The following is a 26,442-nucleotide window of genomic DNA, read 5'->3' as shown; positions in this document are numbered from 1 at the left end:
TTAAAAAAGTAGGAACGTTGGAAGGCCTACGTTTGCCTTTAAGATTTTAATAATAAATGTGTTCAAGCAGATTAATACAATTTGATTATTTAGTCAAAACATTTTTTGAGCCGCGTCGTGCGATTTTGGACCTTCGGACATTTTTTGCATATTTTGAGGTTTTACATTAGTTAGAAAGCTAAAAAACTTCTGAAAACAAATCTGTTTTCCGTTTTCAAAAATATGCACAAAAAACTGAAATATACAGATTTAAAGTTCGTGGTTTTTTAATCCGCGTCGACAAGAAAGTGAGCGTCACGACGTTGGAATGACGTTGTTATATAAACAACATAACGTCCTATGGTTTTAAAGAAACAAGTCTTGTAAATGATTAAGTTACGTCAATTTTATTTTTTAGCTGACGTTCTTGTAATATGAATAAAAACTAAAATAAAATTTAAATACATTGTCGATGAAGTCTTAAATAATAAAAACAACTACATATCTAACAATGTGCTTTCAAAACCAAAATATGCATGACAAGTTATGTAATAAATATATATGTAACTAAGTAAGTATTTTTCAAATAGCCGTAATCACTCGTCATTACGAAACAAATGGCTTTGAAATCAAACAAGCTGTCAAACTATTCTTCGGGACACGTTGAATCACTGCACGCTGGTCGCACATACTGGCGTACATGCATCCTTAGGTAACGTCGTCTTTCTGCAGTAAGACCGGCCGCTGTTACTGTGTTTGGCATTCCCTGAGGTAAAACAGCGGCCCGTTTCATGAGCTGCACCCTTGCTTCTGGCTCTCCGGATTTCCGTTTTACATAAACTGCGGAAGAGTCGGCCTTGCAGAAACGGAACGAGTGGTATTTTTGAATACCTCGAACCGGCAAAAAATCGAGCTGTAGGTATGACTTCCAGTCTAACCAATTTGTTTGTTTCTGTTTAATTATTGAGATACTAAGATAATAGTGTTATTCATACTTATTAAAACAAATGGGTGTAAGTGTTTTAGTAGAGAAAGTAACAATTAGAAGTACCAAGCCCAGTTCTCAGAGCCGTCTGTCTTCTTGTAAAGCACGGGAACGTTGCTTTTGGAAGATTTGTCGACTACCTCCGCAAGCTGCACAAGGCTGTCCACATCGCACCGTCGGAATAGTTTTTTGATGTTGGCAAACCCGCTATCTACCAGGCACCTAATGCAATTGCATGAAAATAAATATGAACCGTTCATTTAACAGCACTTGAGCTAAGTTTTTAGACACAAAAAGAGTTGTAAACAAAATCATCTCAAGAAGTTTTTCGTAGAGGCAGAAACATCGTACCGTTTATTTCCATTTTTTGAACAGGGTTGTTTTCAACCCTGTTCAGTGTAGCCACAAACTCGACACTCACAACAGAAAATTCCTATTAATAGGAACAAATGTCGCCAGCCGATTTACCACCAAAAATATAGTTTGAGAAAGTGCAGACTATATTAATTGCAAGCTATGTTTCAAATAACCGAGGTAGATTTGACAAAGCAAGAAGCAATCATAACGCAATATCTATTTTAATAATTTCATCTGTTGAACTTAGATAAAGATAACATTAAAGTAGTATTCCTGCACCAAAAGATGAATGAACATCGAAACGTAAACAAAGAATTACTATCCACTCTAAGCGCATCATTCAATCACGTGACACAATGATGAAGCCAAGAGAATTTACAGTTGAAGAGAGATAATCCTGTAATAAGTAATGCATTAAGTTAATCAGATTTCTCTGCCTTGCCTTTGTAAAGAAGAAGCGGGAAATCCAAGCTTGATTGATTGTCGTGCACATTTGAAGTCTACAGAGATGTTTGTTTTACTTTAGAAAACTTGATTGTTTTACTTGGAATCTGATGTTCTGATGGTTAGTATTGATTTGCATTTGTAGTCTTTTGTGTTTGTCTTGGGTTAGCAATGGATTAGAATGATCATTATTTCGTTCAGCTGCATTTATTTAGTTTTGTCATGTATTTTTACGACATCAGCAGATTTTGTATTTAAACCGAGAATGGCAGTTCCGTGATATTCTTTTAGCCTCTTTCCATATACTAATATATGTGGGTTTGGTTATTGATGATAACATACATGGATAACAGAAGTCACCATGAGAGTACGAGTGTTTGATTCCATAAATCAGTAAGTTCCATATCAATGATTTGTTTTATAATGTACTGTGTTGTTGTTGCAACTGCTTGTATTATATGTGTGTTTTATTTAATTTAGTCTGCCACTACACACGATTAAATTATACCTGGTATAAGATATAAGACTGTTTACGATGTTAACTTATAAATATGTTATTATTCATGATCTTATGGTTGTTTATATTTATATTTTTATGACGCTCTGATATTATATCTACATTCGATAATGTTGAATATAGAGATATTGAAGAACACTGTGTTTGTTGTTTGAATTTTAACTGCTACATAAGCAGTAACCTGGTAACCTGGATATATAGACCCACCCTCGTGTAGGAATTACAATTGTATTCTCATCTTAAATCTGGAATGACATAAAAAGCAACAATGGTCTCATTGATCTCAATTATCACACCGTTTCCCTGCTTAAAACATCACGTGATAGCCCACGTGGGAATAACAAACGTGCTAAAGTGCTGACAAGTTACCTGACGATATAGAAATAGAAGAGAGTTGCTGACCATATAGACAATGAAGGAAAAAATGTTTTGAAATTAAAGATTTTATGCTAACTTTATATGATGTATATATATCTACAATTGTTTGAAATCAATTATTAAATTTTTCATCAATTTTTCATCATTTTAATTAAAAAAACATTTCTCTTTAATCTGTTTTATTTTCGAAGTTGTTTTGTGAATAACAAGGCAAACATAGGCAAACTCTTTCTAATGAGTAAAGTTTGATTAGTATATATATACCCATATGTAACACCATATGATGGAGTTCTGCTCGGATTGGTTACGTTCTCCGTCATTGTTTGCCTTCTTAACACAGCGACATCAATTTTATTGTCAATAAAATATCAATTTTTCATTGACCATCCTGCTTCAATAAACAGGGGGCGGCCCCTATGGTTGTTTTACACGCGGACTCTTAGATTCACTGTGCAACATATCAGCACCTTGTTAATATACACATGATCGTAAATCATAATGGTGAAAACCCGTATAAAACCCTGTTCATACAGCGCTATCAGCGCTTTGATTATAATTGTTTTTCAAAAAACAAAGTTAACTGTTTTACCTTGTATGACCTGGTATTTGCATGAGTAGCAGTATTTCCTCGTGCAGCCCCATCTGAATCCTCCAACTCAGGTATGCCAGTACGTACCGGTTCTTATTTTGTCCTGAAGCATTATACATACGCACGTAAGCATTTATTGAACTACAGTTAACAATAAAAGATAATCTAATCATACACTCGGTATGTTTGTTACACTATTACTTTTAACTTTACGATTACCATCAATATAAGTCTCTTATAATTATTGAAAATGAATGCAAAGCCATGTTCATATTATATTTGTACGTTTCACTTTGCATTTATTTGTTACCCCCACAATTATCTGCGTGTATGACACAGCGATTCTCACCAAAACCCTGCTGTTGCAGACAGTCGTGCAGCATGCTTATAAGTATATTCGGTCCATGCATTCCTGTTCCGCCCAGCCCTGCGATTTATATTAATACAGATAACGATATATAGACATGATGATGATATTCATGATGTGAGAGTTATGACGACTATGATGATGATGATGATGATGATGGTGATGATGATATTGATGATGTGAGGGTAACGACAACTATGACGATGATGATTATCAATATTACTATTATTATTACTATTATTATTATTTATTTTTTTATCATTATTTTCATTATCATTAGTATTAATATTATTACAATTATTATAATTGTTATTATTAAGATTATTATTATGAATATTATTATTATTTAAATTAAGCAGAAATGGGCCTATAGTTATTACCAATCGAATGGTCTTCGTCAATGAGAAAGTTGAACTGTTTTCCTGTGCAGTCGATTCTAACCCCAAATATGTGCACGTTTCGACCGGTGATGAAATACAGCGGTCCCATTTGACGACTATGGTGTGGTATTGTAACATTTTGGCTATAGTCAAAAGTGTAGTGCACATGCACTTGCTCCGGACAGCTGAGCACCGGAACTGGACCAATGACCCGGACATTTCGTCTGCGGCTTCTTTTAGTGTCTCCCTGTACACCTCTCTTTCCCTACGTGCGACCTATAATCATATTTAAAATACAAGCATTACTTATGTATTTATTAATACTTTTATTTCTTATAAAATAAACTCAGTTTGGAAATTTGATACTTGATTTAAACTTTATTTTTATTACCCTTTATAATATTAGATTGACTATTTAAACGTGAGATACCTCCACATGCTCTAGGAACGCAGATGATGCATCCAACTTGTCCTGTTCTAGGACGGCGTCAACTATTTTCTTCCGTAGTAGTTCGCACGTTTGGCAAACATCGTCACGAGGACCACTTATCCTTATGCCTTTGAAGCTGGTGATGCCCAACTTTCTTGTACCGGCTTTATCGGCCTCTTCCTGATATGTTTTATGAAGGCCAATTTTTGTGTTGTCCGATGGTAAATAGATAGGCGCTTCACCATCGCTGCCGCAGGCTGAGGGAGACCATCTGTTTCTGCAGTCTTAAGAAGGAAGTTAACCACAAACTTAACATCGTCATATCTAATTGCATTGTGGGGCTTTCTCCCGGTGTTTCCATGCACTCTTGGAACGAGCCCATTTTTTTGTTCAGATGCTCCTGAATAGTTCTTAATGTTTTTAGTTTGAGATCGAATATATCGGCAAAAGCCAACTTGCATACGTTTCGCAAATCGTAAACATATCTGTATCTTATTCTCTTTCTTTTTCCACCCTAAGTTTTTTCATGAGCAAATTTTTGCAAATACCCCATAACGTATAAATCCTTTTCAGATTTTTCCATTTCTCGCACTGAAAGGATATGCTCTTGAATTCTGTCTGAATCAAACAGACTCATGCAGGTTGTTTTACACCTGCAGTCGTCGGTATTCATATATTCATCCGGTGCATGCATGCTTTCGTCATTGTCGTCACACATGAAACTCTTTTATTCTGGTATCCAAACGAGAAAGCTCACCATCCTCATCCGTTCCCTCTACAACATCCCAACCAGTGTCTTCTCTCTGTGTGCCATCCCTGTCGTTATGCTCGGGCGCAGATGTGGACTCACGTATTGAAATGGTTTCAATACTATAGGTTCCCAGGAGTGAGTCCAATTCCTAGTTTTGAAATAAAATATGTAAAATATAAGAACAAAGTACATGTATAATAATAGATCAACTATATTATTCATGCAGCTCACAAATTGAAAACAAACTTTATGAAAAAGACACATTAATCCCCGTCACTCATAGTTAACGTTTTAACACAGTAATTAAATCATACTTCTAAATATAGATTTTCAGCGTCGCTTATAGCAACTTAGCGTAAACAAAACTTTATTTCTTATTTCTTCGCTGAATACTTATGGAACTAATACCTAACTTAGGTTTCGAAAGCTGATATTGTTTTTCTGCATAAATTGTACATTTAAGCACTTTCATGATTTGCGTAAACTTTATTATTACTTCGATTTTTGCCTCAGCGTAAAATAAGGAAATTGGACGCACTGATGCAGACGCCTTAAGCGGATTTTTCAAAATAATTGCAAAATAAATTCAAAGATATTACATACCTCGAATGGGTCCATTTCTTTTGCTCAATGTACAGTGCTCTTTCATTAAACAACAAAACTTGATTTTAAGGCGAAATTTGAATTCACGTGCGAGCGTTCAACGGGCCGCAAAATGATAATCGCTGAGTCATGCAAATAACTGCGATATCCCGGAACAATTGTGTTACTATATATAGTAACATATGTATTAAATGATGCATAATTGCTTAAAACATTTTCTTCTCTCACATTGTTTTAAGACGATAACTAAATCTTTGAAATTAGACATCAAAACAATAAGTAACAACAAAATAAATTTTGATATAATTACTAACTGAAGTACCAAAATGATTGAAGTTTAGCAGTTATTTCGTATTTTTTTCATTAAACTAGATTACTGGGTATGTCTACCTAGTATAATTCATTCCTTATGCGTGATTGGCTAGTCGTTGTTATCACGTGATATTACCAAGTTAGGTATATAGCTGTAATATACCACCCGTTTGGAGTGAGCCTTCATAGTACAGTGGATACAGCTCAGGACTGCAATTTTAGCAACACGGATTCGAACCCGGTCTCCGACTATTTTTTTTTACATTTTTGTACATTTTTACAATTATGACATCAAAGCGGAACTTATTCTTTTAAATAACTGTCATTAGATTCATTACAGCAAAAACATTTGTTGGTGCCAATCTGGTGAACAGTCCCTTTAAAATAATAATATTGATCATGTGTTTGTTACAAATGTGTGTCGTCAGTGTCCCGGCAGCTGAAGAAGTGGAAAGAGTGGTCAGATTGTAAAATCATTCGTGTACTTTATGTCTCTGCATGTCCTTCAGATATAAACTTTGATGTTAAAGCTGCATTCTCACAGATGTACCGTTTTTACCATTTTTTTTTTTTTTTTTGTCTTAGAGAAGTGAATTTTTGCGTAAATATCTCCAAACCAATGATAAAAGATTGCTGACAAAAGATGAGATCGCAGATTCTCATATTTCCTTTCGAAAATTAATGTTTTATGGCTTAAACCGTTACTAACGGTTTTAAGAAAAACGCAAAAAACATGCCTCTTTGAACTTAAATATAAAAATCTGCGATCTTATTTTTATCAGCAAGTCTTATATAACTGGTTTCCATGCATTTTCGCAAAAAAATGGCACGTTCCAAGACAATTTTTTTTAAAGTTGTGATAACGTTCAATCTGTGAGAGTGCAGCTTTAAAGAACGCTTTATTTAAAACTTAACGAAATAAAGACTCATCGGCTGGCTGAAAACGGTTTTAAAGATAACCCTTTGTCCAAAAGAATACCATCCTCAGACCTCAGTCGAAAAAGTAAATATCGGCAGCAAACGTTTAGCATTCATCTTTGCATTCTGAGTAGGAGAAGGGTATCACTTGGGAACTCTAACGCTCACTATTTAAGCGTCCAGGTGCCAAAGTGAATAATATTTTCTAATATAATATCTCAGATTACGAGATACTAACTCATAATAATGACTAACTATCTCCTAATTTTGACTTATTATCTCCTAATAAGGAGATTCTTACTCATAATTATGACTTTCATAGCTACAATATACTATATCCTCATTTCGACTAACTATCTCATAATAGGTAGATACTTACTCATAATTATGACTTACATTTATAAATGCTTCTTCATGAAAGTTGCTCAGAATGTTTATATTAATTATCTCTAAGAAAAGTTTAAAACTGGGTCATGTTATTACTTTCAAATATCTAGCGTAACCCTGACTGATATGTGACCCTCAGTCTGAACAATGCAAGCACTCTAAATTTAAACAACACTCAATAAAAAACTAATAAATTCAATGAAGAAATAAATTAGTAAAATATGTGATGTATTATATTATGTACTTACTGAAAATAAAGAATGTCGAAATATCTTAAATATCCACTTGACAATATCTGAACCTTCCACAACAAGTCGTTAAATTAAATTAAATTAAGAATACGTCGGCCTGTTATAATACGTTGAAGCAAATCAGTGCTAAGACAGGAAAGGACATGATATTCCACATACGACAGCATTTTTGTCCTGTGGTGACACTCGAATCTCCTAAGACGACACATGTCTTCGATTTCTCGGTTGAAGACCTGTCTTGGATCCGGTGTGACAGGAGATTGAGCAAATATTTCAAACACATTACTTAAAGATTAATATCTCTTTACCTGTCCAAACGGATGTTTCACCAACTCCATTTTATTTGTATCCTCGAAGAAGTCTGGTATACTCTGCAGAAGGTCTGCTTGTTCTGCAATATCAATGGCAGTATCAGCTATCCCAAAGTCTGATAAATCTGTATCTTGGCAGGTACTTGTACTCAAATAAAATATAACCAGGCCTGTTTGAAATTTGTCGTTAACAGTCATTGACTGTTATGTTGATAGGTAGTGGTGTTTCCTTAAGTCTAAAATATCAATTCAAAGTCTTTAACATCTCCCCTTAGCGACATTGACATTCCGTCTGGAAAAGAATAAGTCTTTGGCAATTTTGATCAAATATTTTACTGCCTTTATTTGGACATCTTATTTTCTTTTCCGCACCTGCTTTTTGTTATGTATCCATCCTATTTCAATATTTCCTAGTTACTTTCTTGGCTTTTTCAGTCAATGGCCTCATTTTACAAGTGTGTTTTCATCATTGGTCTCAATTTTTGTTTTTTTTAAATTTCAAATAGTTTTAACCTTTTTGGATGTTTTCTCCTTACTTTATTTACTCTTGCTGTATTTTTACAAAACATCCGACGGCGACCGTGTCCCCTATTGAGAGAGTTGTATCATCGGTGTTCGATAACGTTTCTTCCTCAATCTGAAAATGTTACAAAAATGGTTAAAAAGATCTAGCTGCTTTCTACTTTCCTGTCAGACATCGCATGACCATTGTCATGCAGAGCATGAGCACGTACCGATTTTCACCAGTCATTTTCAATTAGTATTCTGTTGCCCCTATGATATGACCATTGCGTCAGTTTGGGTTACTAATTATTAACGTCCGAAAACACTCGAGCGAATATAAACAACTGCGATTAATTACGCCGTACAATTAGGAAAATTTAACATCGCCATCCAAAGAATAAAAGTTCAAATTATATTGTATTGTTTTGTATTGTATTAATTTTGATGATCATTTTCCCATTTGTAGCTTACTAGTTCAAGATCTAAAACATCTTCATCAGATGTGTCTGAGTTTATTAAGGGCTTTCTTATTCTGAAGGGTATAATATGCCTTGAAACTATATATATAATTATGTTTGTTATCTGGAGGTTTTACTTCAGAATGGCATTAGTAGTAACCCGATATTTTCTGTCTTATTATATGCATTGATTGTGGGCTTTGCATTGACATCGTCAAGCTTTTACAACACTTTAAGTACAGCGGCAGATGACAATGATGTTTTTATTTCCCTATGCAGTGATTTTTCCATTAATAAAGTAACACAGTGAAATGTAACAATAAGCATACCTTGTAACACGGTATATGCTCGGACTGCATACTGGATGGTGCCTGTCTGCCCTTCCGTACACCAAAGGTGAAACTATTATATGCCCAGATTTTTAAACATATGCCAAGTATGTGTTTGTTTAAAGAGATACAAAGGGCAATTGCCCTTACAAAATCACAACAAATAACAATTTACTGTGAATACGTTCATGAAGTTTGAAGCTTGTACCTTCAATGATTTTCAAACAAAAAATAACAATTAAAAACCCAGATGATTCATATGCAAACTCGACTTAAAATTATCAAAAACAATCTTACATTTTCAGGATATTATGGCTGAAAATGTTACATCTAGATTGTTCACAATTTTTGTTTCTATATTTGGGCTCTGTGACCTAGTTTTTGATCCTAGTCCCTTTTTTCGAACATGAGCTAGAAATCATCGCAACCACCTTTCTGACAAATTTCCAGGATATTTGGGTTGAAAATATTTCCCCTAGAGTGTTAAGGTTTTTCCATATTTGGGCTCTGTGATCTAGTTTTTGACCCCATATGACCCATATTCTCACTTCAGCTAGAAATCATCAAAATGCCTTTAAGACGACTTAACAGGATGTTTGGGTAGAAAATGTTACATTAAGAATGTTAACAAGGTTTTTCCATATTGAGGCTCTGTACATGTTTTTGGCTCCAGATGATCCACATTCAAACTCAATATTACTGGGACAAACATTCTTACCAAGTTTTGTGATAACTGAGGCAAACATGTGACCACTAGAGTGTTAACAAACTAAGTGTGTACGTACGACAGACGACGAACATTCATCGATCCTAATAGCTCACCCTCAGTCTACCGCTAAGGTAAGCTAAAAAGCGGGAGATTGTCACCAAACTTGATATGTACCAAGGTCTCATGGAAACCTCTCATTGGTTTGGGTTAGTTAACACACAGCAAACAAAATATCAGCTTACATATAATTCTCACAACACAGACTGAAGTTGCTATGTCTACGATTGAAAACCGAATTCTGTCGCAATGCGGTGTTTCTTGCTGTTTTTTTTATGTACATCATCCGCACTGGTAGCGAAATAGGCATGTTCATAGTGAATCAACTCTCAGAACTACATATGAAACAATTTACAAACGAAAATAACAATCCCCCCACGACGACGCTATACCTACAGCCATTGAACAAAACATGAAAGTAATTGTGCGTATCATACTATTCTAATTTCTATTAGCCAGATTGTGAAAAAGGTAATAGCTTACCGAATCACGCTTGAGTTTCCTGGATACAAACCAGAGCTGGTGTCCATTTTATTATATATTAATGGGGATCGATACGACAACCTGGATGAAACCTTCTGATAGTGTTTGCAAGTTATGGTACATGGATATTTAATAACGTCTTAGCGAAATAATACAATCCTTGTCTGTAGAACTTCGGTAAAATAAGCTGCATTGGTTCTTCTTGGCCTAGAGCTTATCAATATAAACATTCTGACTAAGTTTCATGAACATACAATCATAAATGTGACCTCTAAGAGTGCTAACAAGCTTTTTCTATGTTTTGACCTAATGATCTAGTTTTTGACCCCACATGACCCAGATTTAAACCTGGCTTAGAGATTATCAATATAAACATTCTGACCATCTTTCATGAAGATTTGAACTTGGCGTAGAGCTAACCAATATATACATTCTTAGTTTCATGAACATACAGGCATAGCTGTGACCTCTAGAGTGCTAACAAGCTTTTCCTTCAATTTGACCTGGTGACCTAGTATTTGACCGCACATGACCCAGATTCGAACTTGACCTAGAGATCATTAATATCAACATTCTGACTAAGTTTCTGTAAATACAGTCATAAATGTGACCTGTATAGTGTTAGCAAGCCTTTCCTTTAATTTGACCTGGTGATCTAGTTTTTAAACTCGTCCAAGATTGTATTGAGGGTTACATTCTGACCAAGTTTCATTAAGATTGTGCCAAAAGTGTGACGTCTAGAGTGATAACAGTCAAATGTTTGACAACAGACGACTAAACAGACGACGCAGGGCCATCACAAAAGCTCGCCTTGAGCATTTCGTGCTCAGGTGAGCTAAAAACATGAATTGTCTCCCTTTTACTAATTTTATATAATGCGCGTGCTTCATATAATTCACGTGGCCACAAATTCCACAATATTTTCACATGTTCAGTTTTTTTATCATTTAAGAAAATGAGTTGAGCATAATAATGCATTTGAATTAAAAACATGAAACACTGCAATGCAACGGAACCAGGTTTTCAATGATCGAACAACTTCACCTTGTAGTTGTTCGCTGAAAACGAAATATCTATATTACAGTGACATTGACCTTTTACGGAACATATCTAAAAGCAAACAAGCAACTTTCAACATGTTCTTAATAAACACCTCTAGTGTCAATATGTTTGAAACTAGTTATTCGCCGGAAACAAAAATTCTATATTTAGTTACAGACACCTTGACCTTTGACGGAGCCGATCCAAAATCAACTTTAAGCAAGCTCCCGCGAAGGTTGAATTTTAAACTTAAATGAAACATGCATGTAATGTTGTACGTTGTATCGAGTGAGTTCAGTTGCAATAAACGATGACACAATGCAACGCACCGTTGTAAACGCAACCGTTGCATTTTCGTCTTGTCATTTTAACATTGCCAAACTGGTGCATGTTGCAAATAACTTATCTGATGTAATTTGTACATGTTTAAGGGGCAAAGGATACATTTTTGACGCATTAATTAACTTGAATACTTTTTTTGTTTAACTTATTCGATGATCAAAACAAAATAAGGCATAGCATTTGTGTGCAGATTAAACAATATTTTAGATATTTTGACGCTTTTCTAACTAGGGGATTTGTACCCACGTAGCTATTTGAAAACCCCGTTCGAAAAGGTTAATATTTTGTTATACCTTATAATACATAATTCGTATGACTTGTTTTCATTTTAATTATTGAGGACAACGTTAAGGAATGAAGTGTTAATGTAAATGTTAGAAAAATGGTTGAACTCGATTAACATAAGTGTTAGGGTTGACATATCTTGACTATACCTGGTATTTAAAAGAGTTTATGGAGACCTTTCATTGGGTTACCGTTAGGGCCCATGGGTGAAGGTTACTTTTACTAAAACTAGAACAGTTGAAAGTAAATCTCACCATTAAGGCTAAGGTTAGTCTGTTAGTCATTGATAACCTGGTTTTGACGCAATGCGGCGTTTCTTGTTCTTATTTTCCTTGTCAGCGTCAGCAGCAAGAACTCCACTATACAACCTGTCTGTATTGCAAAAGCTATCGTGCTCAATATATTTAAACTATGTAAGACAGAATAAAATTATGTCAACAAACATCTTATAAACAGTTATAAAAAGGTTAACAATTAGTATCTTTAGTAACGGATTAGTATATATTCAATGAGTCGGACAGTGTCCAATATGTCGACAATAACCCATTATGTCAGCGAAAAAACAGCATCGGCACAGCTTTCCTCGGACTGTTCTTTCTCTGGCATAATGGAGAGTTTTCGGCCTTTCAACCTTACATCAAACACTCCTCTAAAATTAGCATTAAGGTAATAATAATGAGGATAAAAACGCCTTATTTCGTTGGTATGCAGGTTTCCGTGCCGCCCGTGCACGCGCTGGTAGAAATACAATCAAAATCATCGAACATTCTAGATGCCTAGGAAGGGATAAAACTAATGCTTTGAAATTAAATAAGCATGCTTATTTGGTTAAGATTTTACAAATAACTAATCAAGTGATCCTTATCAAATTTTGAGTAGTATATATAAACGTGATATATATCGGTTTATAATTATTAAGCGTGATCTAAATCTAGTGGCAAAAATGAAAACAAAGTACATAAAAGCAAGTATAAAAATAGTATAATGAGATACAAAACTAAACCTACAATAATTTAGAAAACGCACACACAACAATAGCTTACCCTTTGTGGAACGAAGTACTCACGTACTCGACCGTCTCTCTCTACCGTGACTGGTTGGGAATAGTCCATGACAGGTTAGCTGTAATATGGATTATTTTAAAAGTGTAAAGTATGTAGAAAAGTGTTTGCAATTGGATAAGTTAATTATCAGTTAAATTAGAATTCGTCGCCGCAATCTCGACTTCTGAGAAATTCGTGCAGAAAAGTAAATGTGGATCATATGCATAATTCATAAATACAAAGCACATATCAACTCATTGCATATACAGAAAAGGTAATTATTGCAGATACAATATCGGACATAATATGCTAATACAGTTTGTTAATGCCAGTTTTATTCATTGACTGCAGAAAATTGAAAACATATATAACAATCAACAAATATAATAACTATATTCTGTTTGATTATCAACCAATAGAAAAACAGTATTTTATACAGATAGGCACAATGTGAAAAAGAACCATATATTTGTACATTATTTACCCTCATAACAACAATGCAACAATAGCATTTGTTTTATATCTGTCTACCATTACTTCTTCTTCAGGGAACCCTGACCAACTCGACACCTGTGGTTGTCGGTCACATACTTAATGTTATACTCTGTAGAAACAATAGGTTCATGACTGTGAGCATTTACTTATGATTTCTCACGAATTAAATGAATAAGTTAATATTCAAAACAAACTCATAATTAAACATTAAGCAAGTGGGCCATTGTTGCCCTGATTGCTCAATAATGTCTTGCATTATGACAGCTATTTGAATGGACTGAAATAGTTCACATACTAAGACTATACATAACAAGGGGTTGCTAATGTAAAATGAGTTAAAAGGCTTTCTTTTTCTTAAAGTTAAAAAGAAGACGTTCATAAACACACATGTAATGGAGATTGGTAAGACAAAGTAAACTTACAAACTAAACATAAATACTGAATACTAAGGGTCCGTAAGTTCAAAAAATAATAATTATTTAGCTAAATAAGTGTAGTGAAAAAAGGAATCCCGGAAGTGTGGCGAGCTCTTCACTCAAATGCCATTTCTTGAACAATATCGGTAAAGAATCACTACATGAGTCTACATTCTAAACTAGAGCTGTCACAGGAGTGACATATACCTCTTGGGCACAGGATAGATCAAGTATTTCTTTGTAAATAGGCCATCAGATTATTGTACACTATATTACCACGTATCATGCTTAACCAATGTGTGTTGCTTCAATCAATTGAGTAATTCAAAAATCCCACAGATGACAAAAAAAAAATAAACAAGAGCAGAGCCTGCGGTTGCTGAATGCTCGTCTGATTTTATCCAAGCACAAAACTTTAAAAATCAAGACTAGTTAAAAATAAGAAACTCCAATATCCCCTCCCCTTACATTTCTAAATGTGTGACTCAAAAACACATTTGATATATGTGAAAGAAAATTCTACCATTTTCAAACTCCTTCAGTCTCATGCTCCACCAGCAGATCTTAATATTTCAGCTTGTAGTCAACCACAAGCTCCTCATTTGGTTGTTCAGGGCTTTCAAATAAGTCAACGTTATCGAAAAATTCTCGTCTCCATCCAGTACTTCTTCAACCGTTGTGGGTGGCAGGCTTGTTTGCTGAAAGTTAATAAAATGTCTCGTCAGTTATCCGTTTTGGCATACTGCCATATGGACATGAAAAATCATTAACCTTTGCTTATATATGAAGATTTGTTATAAGTAAAGCCTTACTATCTTTGTGAAACTTATATCAAGTTACACAAAATCATAATCACAGACACAAGTAAAACAACACGTTGAAGAATTACTTTCTTTCCTTCATACATAAATTTATTTTTATTTCAGACAATCTTTAGACATTTTTTTCAAATGAAAAAAGCAATGTAAATGATTCACTCTTAAACCCCCTCCATTTCCCCCCCCCCCCAAAAAAAAAAAATGTTCCATTCAATAACCAGGTAAGCTTCCATTGAAATGAAAAACGTTTTACTTAAAAGATTTATGTATTACAATATTTTGAACTTCAATATTGGTATTTGAGTGACCAAGCTTATACAACAATTATTAAGGATCCATCGTTAAATATATCAACAAAAAGGATAACTTCACCAACTATTTTTTAAAGCATGAACATATTATAAGCTGCTGAATGTCAGACTACCATTGCTCTGAACACCACAATGAGTGAATCCTTCCAGGCCTTCAACTGACTTGCCGTCATTCTCTCGTCTGGGCGTAAATGTCTCATCATCTGCACCTTGTCTACGAAGGACAGTCTTCTTTTTCTCATGCAACACGACATTTTGCAAAGACAAAGCCGCTTCTCTGGAGAGATCTTGGTAAACATTGACCTTTGCCCAGCGGCCCTCATGGTACTGTGCCTTGAACAATATGTTAACAACTTAAGCAAACCATTTTTATATTTCCAATACAACTAGGTTTGCATTAATTCACACATATCCATTGATCACTAAACTTTACAATCTTTCAAACCTTTCTTTTAATGTGTAATACATTTTAAACATATTGATTGAAGTTTGTGTTTATTCATTTTGAGCAGTTTAAGGATTTCCACTTCAGTCTTGTGACCCACATGATTTGCAAACCTGGAGTCAGTGGTCATTTTATAGGATTCGGTATACTGTTTGCACTACCAATTTGTCTTGCTCTATGGGATGCAAAGTTCACTAAGGCTAGTATTGAAAATGGCTTGGAATAGTTATTTCTGTAACTTTCGCAACAAACAACAATTTGTTATAATTTCTTTGATTTAACTAGCTTAGGCCTAAATTAAAATTAAGTTTGTTTGCCCTTTACCGACCGACCCGAAAAAAAAGCCGCCGACCCAAAATATTTTATTGCAAAATTCGTGAGAATATTTTCTTTTTCAATTTTGCAGTCACGATTTGTTTTCGCTGTTTTTTCGCCGTTAGTTTAGTTTATTTTCTTTCCGCTCAATCGTTGGGTTCTTTAAATCAATCAAGACAAAAGAAGCGCTTGTTGTACGTTTTGTGAACGATTTGCAAGCGTCTAGAAAACAGTTCATCATCATGGCGTCCATATTAACATTTTGTTACAGTGTTTTTATTAATATTGATGGTAAATTAAATCAAATTACGAAAAATAAAATAAGTTCTTTCGAGTCCACTAACACATGGGAAGATGTATTATCAGACTTCATGAATAAGGCAAACGTAACATTACAAAAAACGGATTCCGTTACAATTTCCGTTTGCAAAAACAGCACCGATGTCGAAAGTTTCCATCCAGACATTTCTGAAAGTATTTCGGTGCTCAATACCTTTGACTGTTCGTTGAAGTATGTTACTTACAATATAAAAAGAGAAAGTGATATCAATGATCAGAACAACAATGTTGACGGCGACGAAGCTTCCCACTCGAATGCATTCACCATGATGATGCAGGGGGAAAACAGCAAAAAACCAAAAACGAAGACAGATGGTAACAGAGTCACAGGTTTGTATTATTAATGTTGTATTTAATATTTGTTGACAAAACATTTTGCACAGAAATTGTTTGTTTTAAATATGATATTGGACCCACTCAACTATTTTGTGGTACCTGCGTTTCCGACGGGGGGTTTCTGCCAGGAAATATTGATGGCTGCATGTGAAATTTAACTCAATTGACGCTAGGTATTTAACATGTCTTTCCCCAAATGATTTTAAAATATAGAAATTCAAGCCCCTCCCACGACAAAGTTTTTGGGGTTGCATGTTATAACCTGGGCCCAACCATATATATATAACATCTACAGAATTGAACATATTTCTATGGCAATTCGCTCTCTGCAACTGATCCTAACATATACAGAAATTGTCCGATTCTTTCTGCATGTATTACTTGTAAGCTGCTCAAACTTCAGCCTGCACAGGAATGCTGTATTGGTAAATTAAATGCTGTAACAAAATAAAAAAAATACCTCATAGGTACATTTTTTAATAGTCACAATGGCAAACAGTGCACATCCAGATTAGCGTGCAAACAGTGAACATCCAGATTTAATAGCGTGCAAATATGTGCAGTCAGATCAGGCACTGTTGCAGAAATTGCTATTTAGTTTGTATAAGAATTGCTGTCAGATTGAAAGGCCTCTCTGGGCCTTCACTGGTCGCACATGTGAGTAAATGCATTTCTATAAGGTATTAATGGGTTAATCTTAACTACTGCTGAGAAAAAATGTGTAAACCAAATGCAAAAAAAGTTTTAAAATATTAAATACTAAGTGAAATGTTTTTGTTTTGTTTTTAGCTAAAGACAAACTGTACAACAGCCTGTGTGACCATATGACATCTTGTGACGTGCAAGGTGGGGTTAAAGCAAAGTGTCCTGCATGTACAGTAAAGCATATCAATACAGCATACATTTATATATTGAAGTACAGTCAAGCTTACAAATATATATTACAACACACGACAAGGTGGATAAATACAGAAATGAGGTGAACCATGCATATAAAGCTATATATCATTTAATAATAATTTAAACATTAAAATGCATTCCCATATATTAATGTAATGGTTGCAACAATATGGTTCATCCACCAGAAAAAATAAAAAAGGTCAAACATACAAACACCAGTTTTTGTGTTCAAGATCAAATTCTAGAAAAAAATAAAATATTTTTCCTACCTACCGACCCACCTCTAAAATTTAGGGTCGGTAAAGGGCAAACAAAGAATTTTTTAATTGTGGCCTTATAGTATATGCAGGTTTGTTTTTTTGCTCGGATTGTCATGGTTGATGTTTCGATGTTAAATACTCATTTTTGCTTTATATATTGTTATAATGAACTGCAGTATCATTATACGATACTTATAAGGTAGTTGAATAAAATAACATTATAACTACTTGCTATTCTTATGCATGTGGTTATTTATATATTTCCATTAATATGACCTTTTCGACTCATTTTTGTGTGTTTTTTTTCTACTTGGCTTATCACTGTATATTTCATTATCAATGTATGCTCCTCACCTGAAGTTTGTGATTAGCTTGGATTTTTTTAATTAATTTTCTTTTATCACTTAAATCAATTATGTTTAAAGGGCACTTCTATTGAGCATTGACCTATTTACATAGAACTGTTACAATTAAACCCCAAAAAATATATTTTGAGGAATTGTTAAGACTAAAACTTATTTAATGTTGCTAATCAACATAACTGTAGGGCCTGTCGAGTGTGGTTACCCCCTAGGCACTCAACCCTGCCTGCACCATGCTGGTGTAGAGGCAGGATTCACGTCTTTGTCCAACACCATGCCCTGAAGTACCACCAGCTGTCCCATTTTCGTCTCTGCAAATCTGTCAGCAAGGAATACAGCATGGTGGGGATCAACATGTCTGGTTGCTTTGCCGTTTTTAGGTGCCACAAGGTTTTCAATGTGAACATCATACACACCTGTTTTCAATACATAATCCAATCAAAGTATATTTTATCTTATTATGGAAAAAATACAATATCTTGCATTCTTCCACTATTCTTATCATGATAATTACTCTCATGTTGTATATCAATTGTTGAAATAAATATATTCTAGTACCTATAAATACTGCTCTTTCATTGCAAAAAACATGAAATGTGCTAATTTTCGACTTTAAAATATGACACTGAATCAATAATTAATAAATATGAATTCCTTTAAGTTGTTTCAAAGCTTGCTTTTTAAATGTTTAAAAGAAATGCAAAAAAATGGATACAATTTTATGGGTCGTGCATGCAGAGGTGATTATCTAGTAGCTTGTCTCCTATACACTGGTCCTGATTCAGTTTAATCCCATAGGCTGGAGTTGTGGCTTTGGGCTCTGCTGGAGTCGGAAACATCACACTCACCGTCAGTTGCAATCTAGTCTTTTTTGGCACTTTAGAAACAACGACAATTGCTTTTTACAGAAAAAAGAAGCTGCAACCATGACCAATATTCACTAAAGCTGCACTCTCACAGATTGAAGGTTTTGACAACTTTTTTACTTTTTGTCTTTGAACGAGCCAAGTGTTCAAAATCCATGGTAACCAGTTATATCAGACTGCTGAGTTACAAATGTATGTTTAAATTTTAATTTATGCATTTTTCTTAAACCGTTACGAACGTTTCAAGCCATAAACATTAATTTTCGAATGGAAATATGAAACTCGGGGATCTTATTTTTGTCAGCAATCTTATGTCACTGGTTTTGCAGATATTTACGCAAAAAATTGGTTCATTCCAAGACAAATAAAAGTTGTCAAAACGGTAAATCTGTGAGAGTGCAGCTTTAAAGGGGCTGTACTCGGTATGAAAAAAGAGCGAAAAAAAGAACATTGTCGAAAACTGACGTAAACTTGACATCGATGAGTACAATGCAATGAAACTTACTAACTGAAGCACAACATGGTTTACTATATATTTAAGTTTAGCAGTTATTTAAAAAAAAAAATGGGTATGTCTACCAGGTAGATTTCATTCCTTATGCGTGATTGGCTAGTCGGTGTTATCACGTGATGTTACCGAGGTAGGTGTTTAGCTTAATTATGTCACCGAATTAGAGTTAGCCGTCCTAGCTCAGTGGATACGACGCTGGACTGCAATTTTGGTGACACGGGTTTTATATATATATATATACATGGTACTTTTTTACAATTATGATATCAAAGCGTAACACATTCTATTAGAAGATTGTCCTTAGATTCGATACAGAACATTTTTGGTGCCAATCTGGTGTACAGTCCCTTTAAGTCTCTTAGAATCATGACTAAAAATGTAAATTCATTTTAACACTGCTATAGTATGAACTAGTCCCGTGCCAAATAAAAGCGCAGCTTTACAAAAAGCGCAGCTATAGCGACGCTAAAGCTGCCCTTTTTCCTTAAGTTGAGAAAAGCTTCACTATTTTCTGAAAGGTTCGCAAAAGCTGCGCTTTTTCTTCGTTTTTTTTGAAAAGCTTCGCAAAAGCTGCGCTTTTTCTTCATTTTTTTGAAAAGCTTCGCAAAAGCTGCGTCTTTTTATTGAGAAGGTTCGCTTTTTGTAAAAAAGCTTCGTCTTTTCAAAAAAGCTTCGTCTTTCTGTTTAAGCCCTAATTTTCATAAATGAAAGCTTCGTCTTTTACATAAAAAGCTTCGTCTTTTTGAAGTTTGAGACGGCAAATATTTATGAGAACAGACGAAGCTTTTCAAACAAAAGACGAAGCTTTACAAACAAAAGACGAAGCTTTTTTAGGGTAAAAATTCAATACTTGATTTTTTAAGATAGTGAAGGTTGAACAATAGTTCATACATTGTAACTTGTATGTCATTAATAAATAAGGCCGAAAAAAACAATTTTGGTTTGGGTTACCTGCCCCTACTGTCAACAGTTTCTATAGTCACTTTTAAACAATGTATCTAAAAAAGTTTGTGTTTTTATATATGCTATTTAAACCCTTTAAAGCTTTTTACTGAAGAACTCAATTTTCCAATGATAAAATTTTAAAAAGCCTACCTACCCTACCAACTTCTGAAATGGATGTAACTCTAACCAAACCATTTTTTTTGGCCTAAGCTGAATCAAATCTTTGAAAAAACAACAAGAAAAAGACAACATTAAGTAATGATTTTAATGACAAATTGCAAATAGTATGCTAATAATATTCTAATATTTATGACAATGCTCAAATTCTTACATTGTTTGAAACATAGGATACACAAGGGAATATGTTACATATAATGTAGCATGTTCATATTAGAGGGAATCATAATAGCATATATATATATGATAAAAAGTAATGCTTTTAAACACTCAGTTATTGTTAGCATAAAAAACTGAATGATCTGCATCATGTCCAAATGGTTACATCATTATGGTGTTTATAAAAATGAAATACATGCAACATTTGATTTACATCTTTGCCAATTGGATTTAACCTTAATATAAAACGGATCAAAAAATTAACAAAATGCTAAAAACTATGTAGCTATGGGAATTGAGAATAATTAAATAGCTTCCCTCATTACATTATCAAAATCTTGAAAGGGTCAAGGCATGAAAGCCATTTTTATGCCATAAAAAATAATGAAAGGTTCACGGGCAAAGATACACAACCATAACAACTACAAAATTATGATAACATATGAATTTGTAATTATGTTCATGCACAAGCTTATAATTGGTAAAACAATTCTAAATATCAACTATTTTAAACACATTGTGTGACTGTAACTTCAATGCCATTTCAACATAAAAATTGTTAACTATCGACACTGGCGATACAGGTTAGGTAGTCTAGCAATACACTCATTACTTCCATCCATAAACAGAAGTTTTTCAATCATGTCATTTACAGGTACAATACTTGAATGTCCAGTTCTTTTGACTTTAAATGTGTTGAACACCAGTTACAAGAAGTCCAGCAACTTCAAGGTCCTGCAGTTTTGCATAACATATTCCAGACAATTCATTGAGATAGAACTGTTCTATCAACCCAACCCTCCTTTCATTTTCCATCTGATCAAACAACACTACATTGCACTGCCTTTTCTCAATTCTTTTATAGTTTTTCGAGTAAAAAATCTGTCTATTCACTTTTACTCTCTTAACTTCCTGAAGAGTGTCACCACACACATTTGCTATGTCTCCTGCTGCATCTGGTACTGTTACTGGTTTGCCAGCTATTTCAGTTTGTGACCTGCATCAGTGTCTTGACTCTTCTCCCTGAAGATAGCATGTCTTTTGTAAACTCTTTCAGAGATTCATCAGCTATGTTTGAAGCATCATGTTTAAGTTGCTTAAGTCCATGTAGCATGCTTAGTAGCTGCATGCAGACATTTCCTGTGCCATGAGCTGAACGTAGAAGCCAACCATTTAAGTCCTCAAAGGCAAAGCATGGCCATGCCCACAGTGGTCCATGTTTTTTAGCATACCAAGCCAGATGACTGCCTATGTTGTGGACATTCAACCCTGTGTTGTTGGTTCCATACAGGATTTATGCCTTTATAGAATGCTGACAGGTCCTTTTCAGCCACATCATAATCAGAATCTGAAATAGTGTCCCCAAGAAGCATATATATCAGTGGTCACAAGATGGCAAAAGTTGTCAAAGTATGGCCGTGGGAGAATGCCATCCAGACAAGGAATTCCATAAAACAGGAGCCAGTTCTGTAGCTCTGATGCCTTCCAGTGTTGCTTCGTACCTTCCAATTTACGAGGCAGTCTAGGAATGTCATCAGTTGGTCTAATGCAACTCAGTCTGGCGTCTACATCTTTCACCACTTTACTAATGTTATATGGTTCCTTACTACCCTTATCGAACCACAAACAAAGTAACTGCTTTGTTGTTCCTAGAAGCACCCCATGCATGTAGTCAGGAACCAAACTTTCTGATGGATCAAAGTATTTGATGTCAAACAGGACTGATTCACTCCTGATTCCTTTTACATATTTCTCTTTAGAGTTCAAAGCAAAACTTGCATTGTCTAAAATTGATTCTGTTGTTCTGAGGGTTGGAGTTTCTTCACGAAAGGGATATCCCTTGGATGTTCCCTTGCCTTGCTGACAAGACTGTCCAGGTTCTTCGCATGTAAGGCATCCATGCGACCCATTATGCTGAGTCATCTCCATGACATAGGCTTTGGCTTGAAGGTCCATGGTACCAACTGTTAACTTGGGGTAGATTCTTCCAATAGAACAGTCTAGGCCCTGTTTGTAGATAACATTCAGCTCATCGACCATTGGCTTGAGGTACGGTCTAAAGACAGGTTTTCCGATCCCTTGCCACAATCCCCATAATAAGACATTCTGGGTAGCAAATCGCTGTGAAGGTGGCAAGTCGTTGATGACAATAACTACTGGCCATAACTGACAGAGGAGCTGTTGTATAATGGCACACCATCCGTATTAAATGTCAATGATGCTGGCTTGACTTGTAACCTGTCAGTTATCTCAACAAGCTGATTGGATAGTGGGATGGTTGCGAAAAAATGTTGTTTCTTCTTTAGGTGCTGATTATTCATTGATCCAGCAAAGCGCAATCCTGAACAGTCAGGGGTAGAACATGTGTATGTAACATCATCTTTGAAAAGCTGTTTGCATTTCCCACAAAAGTCAACGCACTTAATCAAGTCATTGCTCATTGACTTAACATCTCTAAACGTTATGTCTTGAAGTACATCATTGTCAGGTGATGCTTCATTTTATGCACAAACGCAAGCACTGCTGAGCTTACATCAGCCTTCTTTTTCTCATGTCCTGCCAGCATTTCAGCAAGCGAATTGGAATTTAGGTCAGTGGAACATGAGGGTAGGTTTGTTATACAAATGTCTCAGCCTCTGGTTCATCTATGTGCATAATGTTTTCATTTATGTCCTCACTTTTTTTCACATTCAGCAATTGCATTGAATCTCCACACGAGGACTCAACTGGAGGAATGTTGTTTTTTTTCCATCGACTTTCAGTTCTTAGTGGAATTGTGTAGCTCTCATCGATATCGTACAACTTGTATCGCTTTCTTACTGGTTTGAGGTGGTCTGAAAAGCATAAAAATGTTTCCAGATAAAAAAATCCCTGAATAAAATGCAGCATAATCAAACAATTAATATACAGGGACTTGTTTCTGGATTCAAAATAAAAATATCCAGACATAACCTCGATTTTGACACAATCTGCATTTCTTAAAAAACATGTTTAAGACATCAATCACATAAAACTGCCCCAAACTTAACTTCATAGATTAAAAAAGGTTGAAAATGGTTGAATGCTGTTGAATAAACTCCAAGCGATACATCTTAGTACTAGCTGATTTATCATCTTATGATATGATACCTTACATAAATTGGTCCCTTCTTTGCATATTTTAAGTTTAACGGTATTTCACTGTGTTTCGATGGAACAAGGCCAAAATATAATATAGACTGCTAATGTCACGTTTGAAAATTAATGTTTTATGCCTTAAACTGTTACTAACGGTTTAAGGAAAATGCATAAAACATCAATTTTTGAACTTAAATATAAAAATCTGTGATCTGATTTTTTGTCAGCAGTCTTATAGTACTGGTTTCCATGGATTTTTACTAAAATTGGCTCGTTCCAAGACAAAAAAAGAAGTTGTCAAAACGTTTAATCTGTGAGAGTGCAGCTTTAAATGTTCACATTTTTCATTTATTGCAATTAACTGACTTCAATATGCTAAAATGCACAAAGCTTCGCTATATCAAACCAAAAAGCTGCGCTTTTTCAAACAAAAAACACAGCTTTTGCGAAGAGCTGCGCTTTTATGTCAAAAAAGCTGCGATTTTAACAAATTGAAAGCTTCGCTAAAGCTTCGTTTTTTTGGCCAATACCGCATCGTTTTGCGGCGCTTTTAGCATCGTTTTGCGGCGCTTTTAGCATCGTTTTGCGGCCCTTTAGCGAAGCTTTTTTGGCACGGGCGTGTTCAACATATTCAGATATACCTACAATACCATTGCTGTCTGACTCTCCAAATCAAGATATAACTGAAGTTTGATCAAGGGATTTGTATGAATTTAGTTATCTGTGATACTGGTATAAATATTAAATATGGGTCCTCTCGATTAATAAAAAAAAATAAGGCACTTAAGCTAAGGTCTAGGGTTTGTTGAAATGCATCTTTAAAATAAGATCCGGCTAGATTCCTGAGTGTTAATATAATTAAGTTATGACTTCCAGATCCATCTTTTCGATTGGCCGTCTGGTATGCACCAACGGCGAAGTGGTTCGGTGACTATTCCAGTTTTCATTTGGTTAAGAAGCTGTTCTTTCTCGGACTTGTGTTGGTCTACATTATTGTGATGCTAGGCTTGTCGGGGTCAACGAACGGTGGCCTCAAGGCTGTATTCATGATAAAAAAATTGTAATGTGTGGAGCCATTCAAGTTGGGATAGACTGATTCGACTTTGATGTTGAGTACATTTGATAACCCCATCATGTTCAACATCGAAGCCCATTCTCCTCTTAATGCACAGTGGACAGTCTAAGTCGTATTCTGGACTGATCACAAACAGTTTTTGTATTGTCTGTGGCGCAAGTACTTGTTTCTGTTTGTTATCATCTCTATGTAGCAGTCGCTGTTGCCAGTCCTGCGGAGTACTGTTTTGGAGGTAGTATAGTACTCGACAGGATGGAATTCGACAAGGGGGTCTTGTGTGAGGGTTTCAAAGTTTGTCATAACGGAACTGTCCAGTTTCACCTTGCGCACAAGTAGTCAATCGCGCCTTACACCAACACGAAATTGTTCAATACCACCACGTGAGTCTTGTTCAAGTCTCTGCAGACCCTTTATCCAGTCGAACAAACCATCGTTGGCGGTACAACAGGACACACAATGGTACGACAAATTTGTGTCATCCCACAGTGCACGATCAGACTGAAAGATACCCTGACATCTAAAGTGCGTCATGTATTACAGCTCTTGAGAAAAGGGAAACAACGATGTATTCAGAATTAAAAGTATTGTTTGGCCTAAGTTAGATAAAACTCATTAAATGCAATGTACTTTAATTACAAATTATGCAGATATAGGGATACAATTATTAATCCCTCCTTTCAACTTGCAGTAGATGTTAAGTCTGTCTATTGTCTACATACAGTTAAATGCTGTCTTTAATTCTTAATTATTGTGAAACTTAAGTTTCGTTTACGATTAAGTTTATATTTCATTTGTGGTGAAATCAAAAACATTTTTGCAACACTGTTTCCACAAATCGGCCTTGCAATGAATATTTCCCTTCTCTATGTATTATATATATATATTTCCTAAATGGTACCGTTGTTCGTGTATAATGAACAACGTTTGTTGGTCTTTAATTTAATCGACTTGTGCTGCTTATTAGATTATCGATCTGAGTGTACGGCTGTCAATACATCTAGTATTTTAGTTGTTGTCGTTTTCAAATTATTATAATATTATTTAAATCCTTTCAATAAATGTAATATATCATTTAAATAGGAATGGTCACCAAACATTTAACATACATATTTTATATAACTTTTTGAAAAACTGATCACTCTTTGTTTATTGTTACTTTTTAAGGTTCCAAGTTTATTTCGTATATTACTCACAGGTGATCGTCACATTGCCTGGATACAGTAATACATACTTTTTCATATTTATTTATTTATTTTTAATATATATATTTATTATTATTATTATCTATTTATTTCAGTCAAGATAGTGAAAACATGTCATTTAAAAAATCATTCCACAATTTTTCATGAAAGAAAATTAGTACAATATATAAATAAATATAAGGT

This window comes from Mya arenaria, chromosome 6 (assembly GCF_026914265.1).
Source record: "Mya arenaria isolate MELC-2E11 chromosome 6, ASM2691426v1".
NCBI classification, from domain to species: domain Eukaryota; kingdom Metazoa; phylum Mollusca; class Bivalvia; order Myida; family Myidae; genus Mya; species Mya arenaria.
This window is presented reverse-complemented; position numbering follows the sequence as displayed.